This window comes from Equus caballus, chromosome 17 (genome assembly GCF_041296265.1).
Source record: "Equus caballus isolate H_3958 breed thoroughbred chromosome 17, TB-T2T, whole genome shotgun sequence".
Lineage (NCBI taxonomy): Eukaryota > Metazoa > Chordata > Mammalia > Perissodactyla > Equidae > Equus > Equus caballus.
The window spans coordinates 36,093,198-36,109,501 of record NC_091700.1 but is presented as its reverse complement, the minus strand read 5'-3'; the positions used below and the strand labels follow the sequence as shown (position 1 = coordinate 36,109,501).

General features: G+C 40.8%; 1 protein-coding gene and 1 pseudogene; both read right to left on the bottom strand.

The window, feature by feature from the left end:
- The window catches only part of LOC138918351 (phosphatidylinositol 3,4,5-trisphosphate 3-phosphatase TPTE2-like), a 390,322-nt gene that overhangs the window by 166,908 nt on the left and 207,110 nt on the right, over window positions 1–16,304 (bottom strand).
- The window catches only part of LOC138918354 (thrombospondin type-1 domain-containing protein 1-like), a 29,811-nt pseudogene that overhangs the window by 9,855 nt on the left and 3,652 nt on the right, over window positions 1–16,304 (bottom strand).

Below are 16,304 nucleotides of genomic sequence, written 5' to 3'. Positions count from 1 at the left end.
GAAATAATAGAATTAAATGAAAAATTAGACCAGATGGACTTAATAGATATATATAGAACACTTCATCCAAAAACAGCAGGTTACACATTCTTCTCAAGTGCACATGGAACATTCTCAAGGATTGACCATATTTTGGGAACCAAAGCAAACATCAATAAATACAAGAGAGTTGAAATAATATCAAGCATCTTTTCTGATCATAACGCTATTAAACTAGAAATCAACTACAAGAAAAAAGCAGAGAAAGGTGCAAAAATGTGGAGACTAAACAACACGCTTCTCAACAAACAATGGATCATTGAAGAAATTAAAGAAGAAATCAAATATTATCTGGAGACAAATGAAAATGAGAACACGACATACCAAATCATTTGGGATGCAGCAAAAGCAGTCCTAAGAGGGAAATTCATCGCAATACAGGCTCACCTCACTAAACAAGAAAAAGCTCACGTAAGCAACCTCAAACGACACCTAACAGAACTAGAAAAAGAAGAACAAACAAGGCCCAGAGTCAGTAGAAGGAGGGAAATAATAAAAATAAGAGCAGAAATAAACGATATTGAAACAAAAAAGACAATAGAAAGGATCAATGAAACAAAGAATTGGTTCTTCGAAAGAATTAACAAAATTGACAACCCCTAGCCAGACTCACCAAGAAAAGAAGAGAGAAATCGCAAATTAATAAAATCAGGAATGACAGAGGAGAAATCACAACAGATACCAATGAAATACAAGAGATCATAAGAGAATACTATGAAAAACTATATGCCAACAAATTGAACAACCTGGAAGAAATGGACAAATTCCTAGACTCCTACAATCTCCCCAAACTGAATCAGGAAGAAATGGAGAATCTGAATAGACCAATCACAAGTAAGGAAATAGAAACGGTAATCAAAAACCTCCCCAAAAACAAGAGTCCAGGACCAGACGGCTTCTCTGGAGAATTCTACCAAACATTCAAAGAAGACTTAATACCTATTCTCCTCAAACTGTTCCAGAAAATTGAGAAAGATGGAGAACTCCCTAACACATTCTATGAAGCCAACATCACTCTGATCCCCAAACCTGACAAGGACAACACAAAGAAGGAGAACTACAGGCCGATATCACTGATGAACATAGATGCAAAAATCCTCAACAAAATTTTGGCAAACCGATTACAGCAATACATCAAAAAGATTATACACCATGATCAAGTGGGATTTATACCAGGGACACAGGGATGGTTCAACATCCGCAAGTCAATCAACGTGATACACTACATTAACAAAATGAAAACCAAAAACCACATGATCATCTCAATAGATGCAGAGAAAGCATTCGACAAGATCCAACACCCATTTATGATAAAAACCCTCAGTAAAATGGGTATAGAAGGAAAGTACCTCAACATAATAAAGGCCATATATGATAGACCCACAGCCAACATCATACTCAATGGACAAAAGCTGAAAGCCATCCCTCTGAGGACAGGAACAAGACAAGGGTGCCCACTTTCACCACTCCTATTCAACATAGTTCTGGAGGTGCTGGCCAGAGCAATTCGGCAGGAAAAAGAAATAAAAGGAATCCAAATAGGTAACGAAGAAGTAAAACTCTCGTTGTTTGCAGACGACATGATCTTATACATAGAAAACCCCAAAGAATCCACAGAAAAACTATTAGAAATCATCAACAACTACAGCAAAGTAGCAGGGTATAAAATTAACGTGCATAAATCAGTAGCATTTCTATACACTAACAATAAACTAACAGAAAAAGAACTCAAGAACTCTATCCCATTCACAATCGCAACGAAAAGAATAAAATACCTTGGGATAAACTTAACCAAGGAAGTGAAGGATCTATACAATGAAAACTACAAGACTCTCTTGAAAGAAATAGGCGATGACATAAAGAGATGGAAAGACATCCCTTGCACATGGATTGGAAGAATAAACATAGTTAAAATGTCCATACTACCTAAAGCAATATACAGATTCAATGCTATCCCAATCAGAATCCCAAGAACATTCTTCACAGAAATTGAACAAACAATCCTAAAATTCATATGGGGCAACAAAAGACCGCGAATTGCTAAAGCAATCCTGAGCAAGAAAAACAAAGCCGGCGGAATCACAATCCCCGATTTCAAAACATACTACAAAGCTACAGTGATCAAAACAGCATGGTACTGGTACAAAAACAGGTCCACAGATCAATGGAACAGAATTGAAAGCCCAGAGATAAAACCACACATCTATGGACAGCTAATCTTCGACAAAGGAGCAGAGGGCCTACAATGGAGAAAAGAAAGTCTCTTCAACAAATGGTGCTGGGAAAACTGGACAGCCACATGCAAAAGATTGAAAATTGACCATTCTTTTTCACCACACACCAAAATAAACTCAAAATGGATCAAAGACCTAAAGATTAGGCCTGAGACAATAAGTCTTTTGGAAGAGAATATAGGCAGTACACTCTTTGACATCAGTTTCAAAAGAATCTTTTCGGACACTGTAACTCCTCAGTTGAGGGAAACAATAGAAAGAATAAACAAATGGGACTTCATCAGACTAAAGAGCTTCTTCAAGGCAAGGGAAAACAGGATTGAAACAAAAAAACAGCTCACTAATTGGGAAAAAATATTTACAAGCCACTTATCCGACAAAGGGTTAATCTCCATAATATACAAAGAACTCACACTGCTTAACAACAAAAAAACAAACAACCCGATCAAAAAATGGGCAGAGGACATGAACAGACATTTCTCAAAAGAAGATATGAATATGGCCAATAGACACATGAAAAGATGTTCATCATCGCTAATCATCAGGGAAATGCAAATCAAAACTACACTAAGATATCACCTTACCCCCGTTAGATTGGCAAAAACATCCAAAACCAAGAACGACAAATGTTGGAGAGGTTGTGGAGAAAGAGGAACCCTCATACACTGTTGGTGGGAATGCAAACTGGTACAGCCACTATGGAAAACAGTATGGAGATTTCTCAAAAAGTTAAAAATAGAAATACCCTATGACCCAGCCATCCCATTACTGGGTATCTATCCTAAGAACCTGATATCAGATATCTCAAGAGTCCGTTGCACCCCTATGTTCATTGCAGCATTATTTACAATAGCCAAGACGTGGAACCAGCCTACATGCCCAGAAACTAATGATTGGATAAAGAAGATGTGGTATATATACACAATGGAATACTACTCAGCCATAAAAAAAGACGAAATTGGCCCATTCACAACAATGTGGATGGACCTCGAGGGTATTATGTTAAGCGAAATAAGTCAGTCAGAGAAAGACGAACTCTATTTGACTCCACTCATAGGTGGAAATTAGTATATTGAGAAGGAGATCTGATTGGTGGTTACCAGGGAAAAGGGGGGGTGGGGGGAGGGTACGGAGGGGGAAGTGGTGTACCCACAACATGACTAACAAAAATGTACAACTGAAATCTCACAAGGTTGTAATCTATCATAACATTAATAAAAAAAAAAAATAAAAAAAAATAAAAAAAAATAAAAAAAAAAAAAAGAAAGAAGAGGGGCAGGGTGAGGGCTAGGAGAAGAGCCTGGGCCTGAGGCTGTAATAGGAAAACACGGAAGTGAGAATATCCTCAGGATGCTAGAATAAAGAGAACAAAGCCTACAGTATTGGCTGCAAAGACGAGATAGCAACAATGATTTTCTAAGGCCACAGGTCGGGACACTGGCCAAGATGTAGCCAGATGCCTGTGGTTTTGGCTAAAAGGTGCTCCTTAGCCAAAAGTTGTGTTGAGAGCCAAACACAGAAAAACACCTAACTTCTCCCTATCCCAAAGGGAAAAGGAACTAGGGATGGCTTTTTAACCTGGAACTGGACAGTGGAAGAAGGCAGGACTTGACAGAATGACTTTATCTAAGAGTTGGGACCAGAGCAAAGGCCAGCCAACTAAGTGGAGGGCTGATTGTATATCAGAAGGTGGGATGGTGTGTGGGACGAGCAAGGAGCCTTTATTACTATAACCTATGCCAAATGAATGGGATGCAGCTAACTAAGTCATGTGAGCATCACATCTATGGACCATTCACATCACTTATTGAGCATCTACCAGTGTGTACCTTCAAGATGCTTAGACGATTAAGGAAAGGTCAGTCTCCAGGTGAAGGAAAGAAGAAATCTCCCCACCTTCTCCTCCTGGGTAGGGGTGGTATGGAACACATGTAGAGCCATTCAAGGGACAAGACAAGCTGTCTTGCCTCGTTCTGACAAATAACCGTCTGAGTGGTGCCCTAGGGCTTCTCTGGGATGATAAGGAGAAGAAAACCTTTTGAATGTTTTCCCACAGTTTTGGTGGGGAGAAGTAACAAAACAAAAAAGCTCTTGGGAAGAAATGATCATCCCACCCATTTTTGTATTTTTAAAAATTATTTAATATATCTGAAGTTTTAAGTTAGATAGATTTCCTTGTCATTTCCTGATCTTCCACAGTGGTAAATGCCCTGTCATCCCACTGGCCAGTTACTCCCAGTCATAGACACACTAAGGAATACAGGGTTAGTACAGCCAACAGCAATAACAGAACGTTAATGAGTCCACCCCCGAACTCAGACTGGTGACTTTCAGGCAGCTTGGGTTCAAGAACCTCTCAGATGGAGGCTCTGAGGAGAGACTCCTGAAGGCAGAATACCTACCAGCACACTCCTCCAGGGAACACAGGGAGGTCTCCGAGGACATTCCGGGGCAGCCAGGTCTGGAGGGGAAGGAAGTCAGGCACACGCGGCGACGCTCTCTGACACCATCCCCACACGTGGCACTACACTGGCTCCATGGCCGCCACAGTCCCCAAGTTTCTGCAAGGACATTAGCCATGCTTTTAATGCTAGTTCATTTGAGAATCAGACTTTAACTGTACCCAAATGAAGCAGCCAACTCAAATCTCAGGTCTTGAAAAGTCAGTAAATAGAAACATTCCTAAAGATGTGAAAAAGCTGGAAAAGAGTGTTGCTCCTACCCTTAACACAAAGAAAGGCTATATAATCTACAAAACACTAACCTTCCTAGAACCCCACAGAGGTAAGATCACAGGGCCACCAACTAGCCTGGAATATAAGGAAAGACAGGATGCAAACACTGCTTACCTGGGGCAGACACCAGGCCTCATATAAGCTGGTGAGAAGTCATCTAAAAATGTAATGAACTGCTAGAGGCCTAGCATGGGCTAGCATGGGAATATAGGACCCCTGGGAGCCACATATGCAGGGGGAATTTGTACCCATTTGCAGGCTCTTCCCGGATCTCAGCAGATGCTCACAAGGACTGAGAGCAGAGAAAGCCTCCCTTGTGATGGAAGCCCAAGCAGGGAAGGAGCAGCGCTGTGGGAAAGACACAGACCTCACCCAGACCCTCCTCCACATCGCTCTATCAACAAAAGCCTCGACCACTGGGGACAAGGCAGCAAACCTTGTAACTCTAAGAGCACCGGTTGAAACTCAGTGCCACTACAGAATGGAGAAGGAAGAAAATCCTTCACCCCGGGGAGGAGCAGACAATATCCTGGGCCCAGACTATGAGAGAGCTTCTACCACTGGGGAGGGGCAGGATCATCAGGAAGGCCCCATCACTGAGACTTTGGGGCACAGCACTTGCCTGAGACTAAGGCTGAACTGGAACAAGAGGATGCTCTCCCACACCCATTGCCCGACCCCCATGCTGCACCAGGCCAGCAATTACCACGTATCAAGAAACAACAGTCTACTGCTGAGGCAGGGGCAAGAGTGACAGGAAAACCTCTCTGATGTACAGGCTCAAGCCTAAAGCTGAGGGTGCAACAGAAGCATGGAGAAAAACCCTCTGGCAACCCAACTCCTACCCTAATCACAAAGTAACATTAGAAAATTTTGAACTCTGTCATGCACTGAAGGTAGCCATAGCAACAGCAAAAGCCCAAACAGCCCCAATGCCTTACCACATTGACCCAATCCCCACACTAAAGGCCTAGCAAAAACAGGGTATGCCCATTTCCAGGCATAAATACTATCTGTCGGTGTCTACAATTCTAAAAAAGATGTCCAGCTTTCAAACAAAAATTGTGAGATACACAAAGAAGCGAGAAAAAAACCATAAACCATCTAGAGACAAAGTAATCAAGAGAACCAGACTCAGATGTGACCCAGATATTGGAACTATCAAAGAGAGAAGTTAAAATAACTATAATTAATATGTTAAAGACTTTAGAGGAAAACATGAGCAAGATGCATGAACAGATGGAAAATTTCATCAAAGATTCATAAGCTTAAAAGAATCAAGTGGAATGAAATGAATAGCGTGCTAACAGAGATGAAGAATGCCTTCCAGAGGCTCACCAGGAGACTCGACACAGCTGAGGAAAGAAGCAGTGACTCTGAATACAGATCAATAGAAATCACGAAAACTGAAACACAAAAAGGAAGAAAAAGAGTGAACAAAACAGAATAGAATACACAAGAGGTCTGGGACAATATCAGGTAGTCTCTTATACAAGTAACTGTCAAATAGCAGGAATGTATTATGTGTTTATAGGGCATATAAAGTAAAATGTATGACAACAATCACACAGAGAATGGGAGGAATGAATTGGGAGTGTACTGTCACAAGACCCTTACACTACATGTGAAGCAATATAACATTATTTGAAGGCAGACAGAAAGCAATTAAAGATGAATATTGCAAATTCTAGGACAACCACTAAAAAACATTTTAAGGTAGAAACAATAAACCAACAGTCTAAAGTAAACCATAAAAAATATTCAATTAATACAAAAGAAGCCAGATAAAAGGGGGAAAAGAAACAAAGAAGAGATGGAACAAATATAAAACTACCAATATGGTAGATCTTGGGGCCGGCCCCATAGCCAAGTGGTTAAATTGGCACGCTCCACTGCGGCAGCCCAGGGTTTCGCTGGTTCGGATCCTGGGCATGGACATGGCACTGCTCATCAAGCCATGCTAAAGCGGGGTCCCACATGCCACAACTAGAAGGACCCCCAACTAAAATATGCACCTATGTACCGGAGGGCTTTGGAGAGAAAAAGGAAAAATAAAATCTTAAAAAGAAAAAAAGCTGGTAGATCTTAATCCAACCATACAATGATTACAGTAAATATAAATAATCTAAAGACACCAATTAAAAGACAGATTGTGAGACTGGATAAAAAAGCATGACCCAACTACATGCTGTTTAAAGAAAATACCTTAAATACAAATACATAAATAGGTTAAAAGTAAAAGGATGGAAGAAGTTATAGCTTGTGAACATCAATCAAAAGAAAACTGGAGTGGTTATATTAACGTCAGACAAAGTAGACGCCAGAACAAGGAATACTACCAGGGATAAAGAGGGACAATACATAGAGATAAAAGGGTCAATTCAGCGAGGAGACTTAACAACCCTCACAAGACCAGAGCTTCAAAATACATAAAAAACACTCCCCAAACAGTCATTATTGCTTGATAAATGCAAACTTCTCTTCCAAGCATAGGTGCAACCACTCCCAGATAGAATAACTGAGTAGTCCCCTCTTAAAAAATAATCCTAATTGCCTACTCTATCAGCACCCATCCAGCCCCAAGACCCATCAGGTCACGCCAACACTAGGCACCAAAACAACCTCTGCATAAAAGCCCTTCTTCATCCTTTATGGAAAAAAAACTCATACCGCAGTCAAAGGTATATAAAGCACTATGAAAACATGAGGAGAACGTGGAGGGCAGAGACATTCTCAGGTGAGCCAAGTGGTGCAATCTTTGGAGTGAGTGACTCATGGAATATGAGTTCTTCACAGCAATTAAAAGTTTCTGGGATCTTCACAAGAGTGGGAGCATTACAAACCAGTATCCTGGACTCACATCAACTGAGGTGTGGTAATTATGTTCCATCCAGAGGTCCAACTGAACACAATATCGGTTCTGTGCCTCCCAGATCACAGTGCAGCTCCTCAAAGGGTAGAACAATGAGCCAGCTTTGTCCTCAAGCTTCAGAGCTGTCCAGACACTAAGCCCCCAGTGCTCGCAAAGCTTTGGGACTCTCATATTAAAGTCTCTCTAAGTTAAAGTATTATGATTTATTTTTCAAATATCTACTAGGAATTCCACTACTGTGAAATCTAAATTGAAAATTAAGTCAATGTATAGTTTATCCTTCCCTTGTGCTCATATTTAAGACCACAAAAGGGAGAATTACAAAAGCTGAGAATCTTTCTGTTATTCTTTCTTAACTCTGCCTTTACTTTACATAAATGTAATTTATTTAAATACTGAAAGTCATTTGTCAAACGGAAAACAAAAATTTCATTAGTAGGTGCCAGAAAAAAATGAAAGTTTTAATAAAAGCTTGAATCTTAATGTCAAAAATCTCATTTTGAAATGTTGTGTCCTTTGCCCTTGAAAGTGAAATCACAGCTTATATGATAATCAACAATGAAAATAAGCAAACATTTAAGCTACGTTTTGTCTTTTTATTTCCAGATCAAATTAATCAAATAAGAAACACAGGAAAACATTAAAATAAAGCAATGGAAAAATTTAATCAGGCAAATAAAAAAATGCCTTAAGTAACTCTATCTGTTCCCTGAAGATTTCTACTAATAACTTTGAGGGAAATACTTGGCAAAATGGGAAGTAATTAAATAACTGTAGTTCATGTTTTAGAAATGAAGAGCAAGATGACCAATAATCCAAATAGTCTTAACTTTATGAATGGAAGGCTGTCTGTTTCGTCCTGTTTAGATGTCCACACATGCGTTCACACTCCATAACAAACCTGTTTTGCCAGGATAAATACCTTTCAGGCCACTCGAGAGGATATTAATTCTGAATGAGCAAAATTTTTCTGGAATAGGAGAAGGGAGATTGTTTCCACCCCAAGACTATCTGAAGGAAGGCAGCCTATGAAATATTCACATCTGCAAGACATTTCGCTCAAAAGACTAAGGTAACTAAACAAAACATGCTTATAAGAAGATTCTACTGACATGAGTGAGTAGCTACAAGCAGCAGTAGGAGCAAAGTCTCCTGGATAAGCAGCTCAGATTTTCTGGTCACAGAACAAGGCTCACCTATATTGGCCAGTGGACTCCAAAGTGAGTTATATGTCGCTCAAGGGGGTGGGCAGCACAAGATGAACCCATGAGACGAGGAGGAAAATATTAGAACTGTTCTTAATCTAAAAGCTTTATATTGTTTAATACATGGATTGACAGCTGATTATATGGGAGGCACCATAGAATAGTGGTAAAAGCAAACTGTCGAGCCAGTCTAACCACCAGTGGTGGTTTAGCCACTTAACCACCATTGACCTTGTGCAAGTTACTTAACCTTTTGGTGCCTCCACTTCTGCACCTATAAAATTGACAGTATAATAAACCTAACTCATAGGGCTGTTATGAAGATTAAATGGGTTAATATTCATAAAGCACTGAGACCAGTGCCTCATGCAAAGTAATCACTATATAAATGTTAGCTTTATCATGTCACGTGGTCACATACAGCACGTCAGCTGTCCTAAAGGGATCCCAGAGGAAGAGGGGGAGCTGCACTGAATGAAAGGGTTTTACTGGTTCATTCACTTTCATGGAAGTGACGAGTATTACAGCATCCAAGGGTCTGCTTACAGGGATTTTTAAATTATATTTTCTAGTTTTAGGTAAACTAACTCACAAAGTAGACAAGTGGCTTAAACCGATTTCAGCAAAGGATTAAAGATAAAACCATTATTGCAAACAGCTACAAATAAGAACAAAATGACAGGGGTGACAGCACTCCTATTCTTGGTAAAAAGCTCCTGTTTAGTCATTATGAAGGAAAAACAAGATCTATTCGGAGAAACAAAAAGACGGCCAAAAATGTTAAAATATCAAGAAAACTATGTATTAAATATGTACAATTTTTGTCAAACAATAAGTAAAAAAATAAAAATATGTGAATATGAATTTATACCCTCTATCAATAATAATTCTCAACTCAAATATATATATTTTTGGCCTTGAGATACAGGGTCCATACTCCCTATCTGAAACTCTTGGGGCAGATGTGTTCAGAATTTAGAATTTCTCAATTTCGATTTTTTCAAGTTATTACAGTGCCTGTGCTGTATATTACTAACACTCCCCTAGCGGGATCTCAGGCAGCATCCCATAACCAAACGCATTAACATTTCTGCAGAGAAAAATATAAACATTCACACTAAAAAGGATAAATGAAAATCATAAATAACCATTTTTGGCAACATCTATTATATATTTGCTGTAAATTGTTATTTACATGCTATCTTCAGGCCCCAAGGAGACAAAAATCCATAGGACTTAGTGATTTATTATTCATAGGAGCTGAAGGAGAAGAGGAAGACGCCTGGGTTTCTGGTTTGAACAATGAGATGGGTGGTGGAGTCCAGCACTGAGGAGCAAGATTAGGGGGTAAGATGATGAATCCAATTCCAGGCACATTGCTTTTGAGGTGCCTGGGAGCCATCTGAGGGGTGACAGCTATTCAGCAGCTCTTGGATGCAGGGGAGAGGTGCCAATCTGGAGTCGTCGGCCAGGACAGTAATCACTTAGGAAGTGTGTGAGGAGTAAAACAATGCAGAAGTCCAACACTGAAGGGATGAGAGGAGGTGGTGGAACTGGCAGGCAAAGGAGACAGCCACAGAGGTAGGAGGTAAACAAGGTGAGTATGAGGTCACGGAATCAAGGTCAATGAAGATACGGAGGACTGAAAAGCACCCCCAGATTTGGGGACCTGGAAGTCGTCTGCTGGCTGCTTTAGTGACACCATTTTCAAGGGAGGGGTGTGGGTTTCGAGTGGGTTGAAAAGTGAATGTGAAGTGAAGAAATGAACCCCAAAGTGTAGGCAACCTTTTCAAGAACCTGGACTATAAAAGGAAGAGAGAAAGAGGGTCTTAATTGTTGGAGAACCAGGGGTTGAGGGGCAGGGTCTGCTTTGTTTTTAGATAAGAAAATTAAGTACATCTCAAAGTTGATGGGAATGAGCCAGTAAAGAGGGACAGTTAAAGACAGGAGAGAGAGAGGATAACGATTAACACAAGTTTCCTGAAATGAGCGGAGAGGCTGGGATCCACAGTGGAGGGGAGGGTTGACCTTGTACCGGAGGAATGACACCTCTCCTCTGGTGACAGCAAAGAAGGGGGAGAGGATGGGACGATGCCTGTAGGCCTACAGAGATTTCAGTGGGAGGGCGAGGGAGCTCACACCTGATGGCTTGCAGCTACTCTGTGTGGTCAGAGGCAAAGTCAGCTCTGAGAGTTAGCCAGGGAGTAGGTGAGGTCCAAAGAGAAAGCAGGAGGGCTAAACGAGCTGTGGTGGGGAACAGGAGCAGAGCCGACCAGGGTGCCTTACTGGGTGGCATGGTGAACCCAGCGGAGAGGAGAGGCATGACCCACCCACACTGGCCCCAGTGTGCTTGGGTGTGACCTTCTCGTCCAGCTTGGGTACAGAGGGCGGCTGGCAGATTGCTGCATCCATGCAGAGCTGGGGTGTGGCCTGGCAGGTGCAACGGAAGAACAACAGGGCAGAGGAGTTTACGGTATTAGTAGGAAAATGATTAAAGGGATGGGCCACAGAATCTAGGCCAGATAGAGAGGTAAGTGCAAGCAGGGAAGTGGCCAGTGGGCGGGGACAGAGTCAAAGGAAGGGGACGTCTTCTAAAAAGAGAATGTGGGTGAATTTGGAGCAAAATACACTTGGAGTTACAAAGATGGCCCAGGTTTGGGCCATGAGGGGGCACAGGCTCAGTAGGGATGAAGGTAAGAGCATATGTAAGTGACCCAGGTAATCTCTGCCAGATTAGCCTCTTGCCAAGACCAGGCCTGCACCCAGCAAAAGGGAAAGAAAGGCAGAGGAACATGCGGAGTGGAGGGGATGGTGATAACTCCCTTTCCTGTGATTAGCTAGGGCATTACCCAAAGAATCCAGAATTTGAAGAAGTTTAAAAATCTTGCCCTGTAATCTCACTAAACAGACTTCCTTCCTCTAAGGAAGGAGATGTACTCAGCTGAAGGAAGACAGAAGTTACTAAACACGATTTGGGATTTAGCTTTGAACTCTGATCGTACCTGCCATGGATTTGCCATGTGACATAATAATATAATTTTTAAAATATAATGTAATAATAGCTAATGTTTATTGGTGCTTCCTATATGCCAGGCACTATGCTAAGAACTGTATCCATTTCCTTCATTCAATTCTCACAACTCTCGGAGGTAGATACTCTTACTATGTCCACTTTACTGATGGGGAAACCGAGACCTAGAGAGGTTACATGAGTGGCCAGCCAGGTCTGTTTATCGGGACTCTTGACTTTTTATATAAGGATGATAATGCCGTTTGGGACATTATGAGGAGTAAACCATAAAAATTATGATATAGTTCATAGAAAATTAAGTTCACTTAAATTCAAAATCATAATTTTGATTGCATGAAGGCATCAATTTGATTGAAAATTTTTTTTTTAAATCTCAATACCAACCTATATTTCTCTGAATTAGCATGCACTCTTTCTCCTTTGTGGAAAAATGGCTTCTGCTGGAAACACCAAAGTCAAAACAGTACTTATTCCTCCCCATGTCAAACAAAGTGCAGTTGAATACTGTTCTCCTCTCTCCCAAGTTCAGGCTGTTTTCAGCCAGTCGAATGGTCGCTTCCCCAGGGTGTCTGGGGGCTTCCTTGAAGACGGCGACCACTCCTTGGACAAAGATGCATGGTGGGGGCAGCACCATCACCTCCACCCCAGACTCACATGTGAGTTCCGGCACCATCACTAGTTTGTATCCAAATTTCTGGGCCAGGTCAATGGGTCCTGTGGAGGTAATGACCGAGTCTCGGCCAAGCAGCTTCAGCACCACAGTGACATAGGCTTCAGGCCCCACAGGTGCACAGCCAAACTCAACCCATTGGCCTTGAGAGAGTTCTGTCCTCTTGCTAGTTCTTATCTCCAGTGGCTGTCCCTGACTCTTTGTTGCCTCGGGAAGACTGTTGGTGAAGATGACATCCACCAAGATGTTGGGCTTGTCCACAGGGAACGGGCACAGTGGCTGATTGGTAAAAAGGCCCACCTGGAAGGTACCTTCTGCTGCCTTGGATGTCCTATTTAAGTCAACGTGAAAGACGGGCCATTCCACCTTGGGAAAGGCACTTTTCTCCCACGAGGGGACGGGAGTGCTGTTGTCTGCTGCTTCCGGAGTCATCGTGAACCAGTAATTGCCAGCCTCTTTGAAGTAGAAGCACTCAAACTCGAGCGCCCCTGGGGCTGGTTGGTCAGAAGGTACTTGGTGGTAACAGTCTGGTTGGTGTCAGCCTCCAACAGCAGGACAGATACATTCCTCAGCGTCCCATTAGCACCATCGAAATAATGGAAATCCACAGACACCGTGTGGTTGCTTAGCGCTACATGGCCTGGCTCTCCCAAGAGGAGGTATTCAGCTTCTCCAAGAACTGAAATGAAATGGTCAGAAAGGGCTTTAAAAAGGTGTTTTGAGCAGGACTATTGGTGCCATTGAAGAAAACAGCATTTTAGACACAAGAGAAGTCTGAACTGAGCCAAGGATGATGTAAAATGATGCCGAGTGCTTATCCTGGGAGCTGGGCACTGTGCTGCTCCCATTCTAAAGGGGCTTGTTCCTACATTTCATCTTTCATGGTTATGTTTAAAGTAACTAATCTGCGATAAATACTCTGAACTCACAACACTGAATAATGTAATATATTTGCAATGAAAATCTACAGTGCAAGAGTAACGACTCTCAACATAAAAATCCAACACCTCACTTTTCTCACTGTAATCAAATTCTGGTGTTTAAGTATTTGGGGAAAATGGATTTACAGTGAAGTGAAAGAAAGCTTGGTTTAAATGATATAATATAAACTGCTCTAGACTATTTAAAATGTAAGATCCCAAATATACTTCAAAGTTATTATTTTCTGATATTCAAGACAAGTACTTGGGCATTTTCACCAGTAAAGGAACCAGTGCCCTTGGTTTGTATGAGGCAGAAGTGTTTAAAGGAATAAGAAATGTTGACACTATTCTCCACGGATCATCCAAGCGGTAGAGTGACCATTTATGAAGTAGCCTGGCTTGCCCTTGGCAATTTTAAGGACATTACAGTAAGTGCTATTGGCCTAGAGAGAAGAGATGACTGCTAGCCCACAAGTATCACTCAGGATCAATCATACCTTCTTAAAAAGACCTATCTGAGCAGCTGAAGTAGAGAGTGGAAAAAACAGACACACAAGAATCCTTGTTTCTATTTTGAATCTTATCCAAATACATATCAAAGGAGACAGAATTTGGCAAAGTAATAATCAGCTGGCCCATGGCTGCGGTAAGAAGTAATTCTAGACTTAAGGGGCTGCAGCATCCTTTTGGTTGAAAAACAACATATGTATGAATTTATTAGTCTTAATATGTATACATAATATAATACAATATATTATATTAATAATAATAACATACACATCCTATATGTCCAAAAGACTCAATGTGTTGTTTGTGTTGGTAGTCTTTAAATATACCTTACATGTATTCAATCAATGATTGTTAGAATCAGCACATGAATATATGGGCACATAAAGGTTTGGGTTTGTTTTTTTTTAATTAGTTCAGCATTTTACCCATTTCTTATTTAAGATGAGGTGAAATAAAATACATAAAACTTGGACAGACCTGAATGCTTGATCACCACTTGTTTGGAAACCGTAATATGATAAAGCTCTTTTTTTTCACTTAGTCAGTACAGAAGTTGAGGGATACTCCCCTTTGGATGGAGATGACTCAAGTTTGAGGAAGGAAGCTGATTTTGGAGCAGCTTGGATACTGGTTCAGAGCCCACCCGGTAGCTTTTTGGGAATGGGTGGCTAAAGAGACTGCAGTGCTCACCATAGCCCAAGGAAGGAGCTAAGACTGAGAACACAGGTCAGATTAATTTGAATCTGATGGGGCAGGATGGTTCTGAGATGCATTTTAAGATCGAGAGGCATACACCCCTTAGCTAACTAATGAAAGCCTACTGTCAAGGACAGAGATTGGCAATGAGGCAGATCAGATTCTGATTTGATGGGCAGCCAGCTAAAGAAAGAGACACATGTGCTCACTTGGAAATGGAGAAAAAAGATACAGTTGATGGGTACCAGCAGTGGCAAAGAGAGAACTTGCTACTTTACTCTAAAACCTTTGTTTTTACAAAGAAGAATACATTCTCATTTGGAAAACTACAGTTTGGTTGTATCATATCCTGACTACTACAGTACAGTCACGACTCGCTTAACAGTGGGGATATGTTCTGAGAAATGTGTTAGGCGATTTCATCATTGTGTGAACATCATAGTGTGTACTTACACAAACCTAGATGGCATGGCTTCCCACACACTAGGCTATATAGTACTAACATTACAGGAACGCTGTCGTATATGTGGTCCATTGTTGACTGAAACCTCGTTATGGAGTGCATGATTGTATAGTGTTCTCTATTCTCTCATTTCTTCTCTCTCCATTCCTTTATTGTATTTAAAGTAACTCATGTCTCAATATAAGCACTTTTTTTAAAAAAAAACTAACTGGTAGCGACATATTTAATCAACATCAAGTGATATTGATAGAGAAGAAGGGAAAAAATCCAGCTCTATGAAAATATCTCCTTTTCCCTCAGTAGCTTGTGCACTCAACTTCTATGTTCTGCTCTATTTTACACTCACTCAACTTTTATTTTTACATTCCAGTGAGATATTTTGCTCTCAACAATGACAAACATCCTAGCAGATTTTATTTAAATAGAAGACTTTGATGTCTTTATTTACCATTTTGAAACCAGGGACACTTTTATAATTTTTTGTATGAGGCTGTTACACATAGAACAATCTGTTTTTAAGTAGGGATCAACGATTCTAAAAGAAATGAATCCCAGATTGGTTTTCAGTAAATCAAGCATCTTCTTGTTTAACTAAACTTCTTAAAAAGAAAAGACTAGGGAAGGAGATTCCCCGGACACAATGAACAATATACACTCTGGTCTAATGAAGTGGATATGCCACTGATGTGACACGAGCCAGGATGCTCTGTCTCTTGAATCATAATTTCTTCATCAATTTGAAAACAATTTCCACTCTCATACCATCAACTGCTTAGACGAACTGCTATGAAATATTTGGAAATCATCAAAAGAAAAGAGTATTACATTGTTGAATCTATTGGTTCAGTAGTTGCATACAACTGAGAAATGAGCTCTATTTTTTGAGGCAAAAATGCAGTCCCTTAAGAGAACCCAGGGTTGCAAGG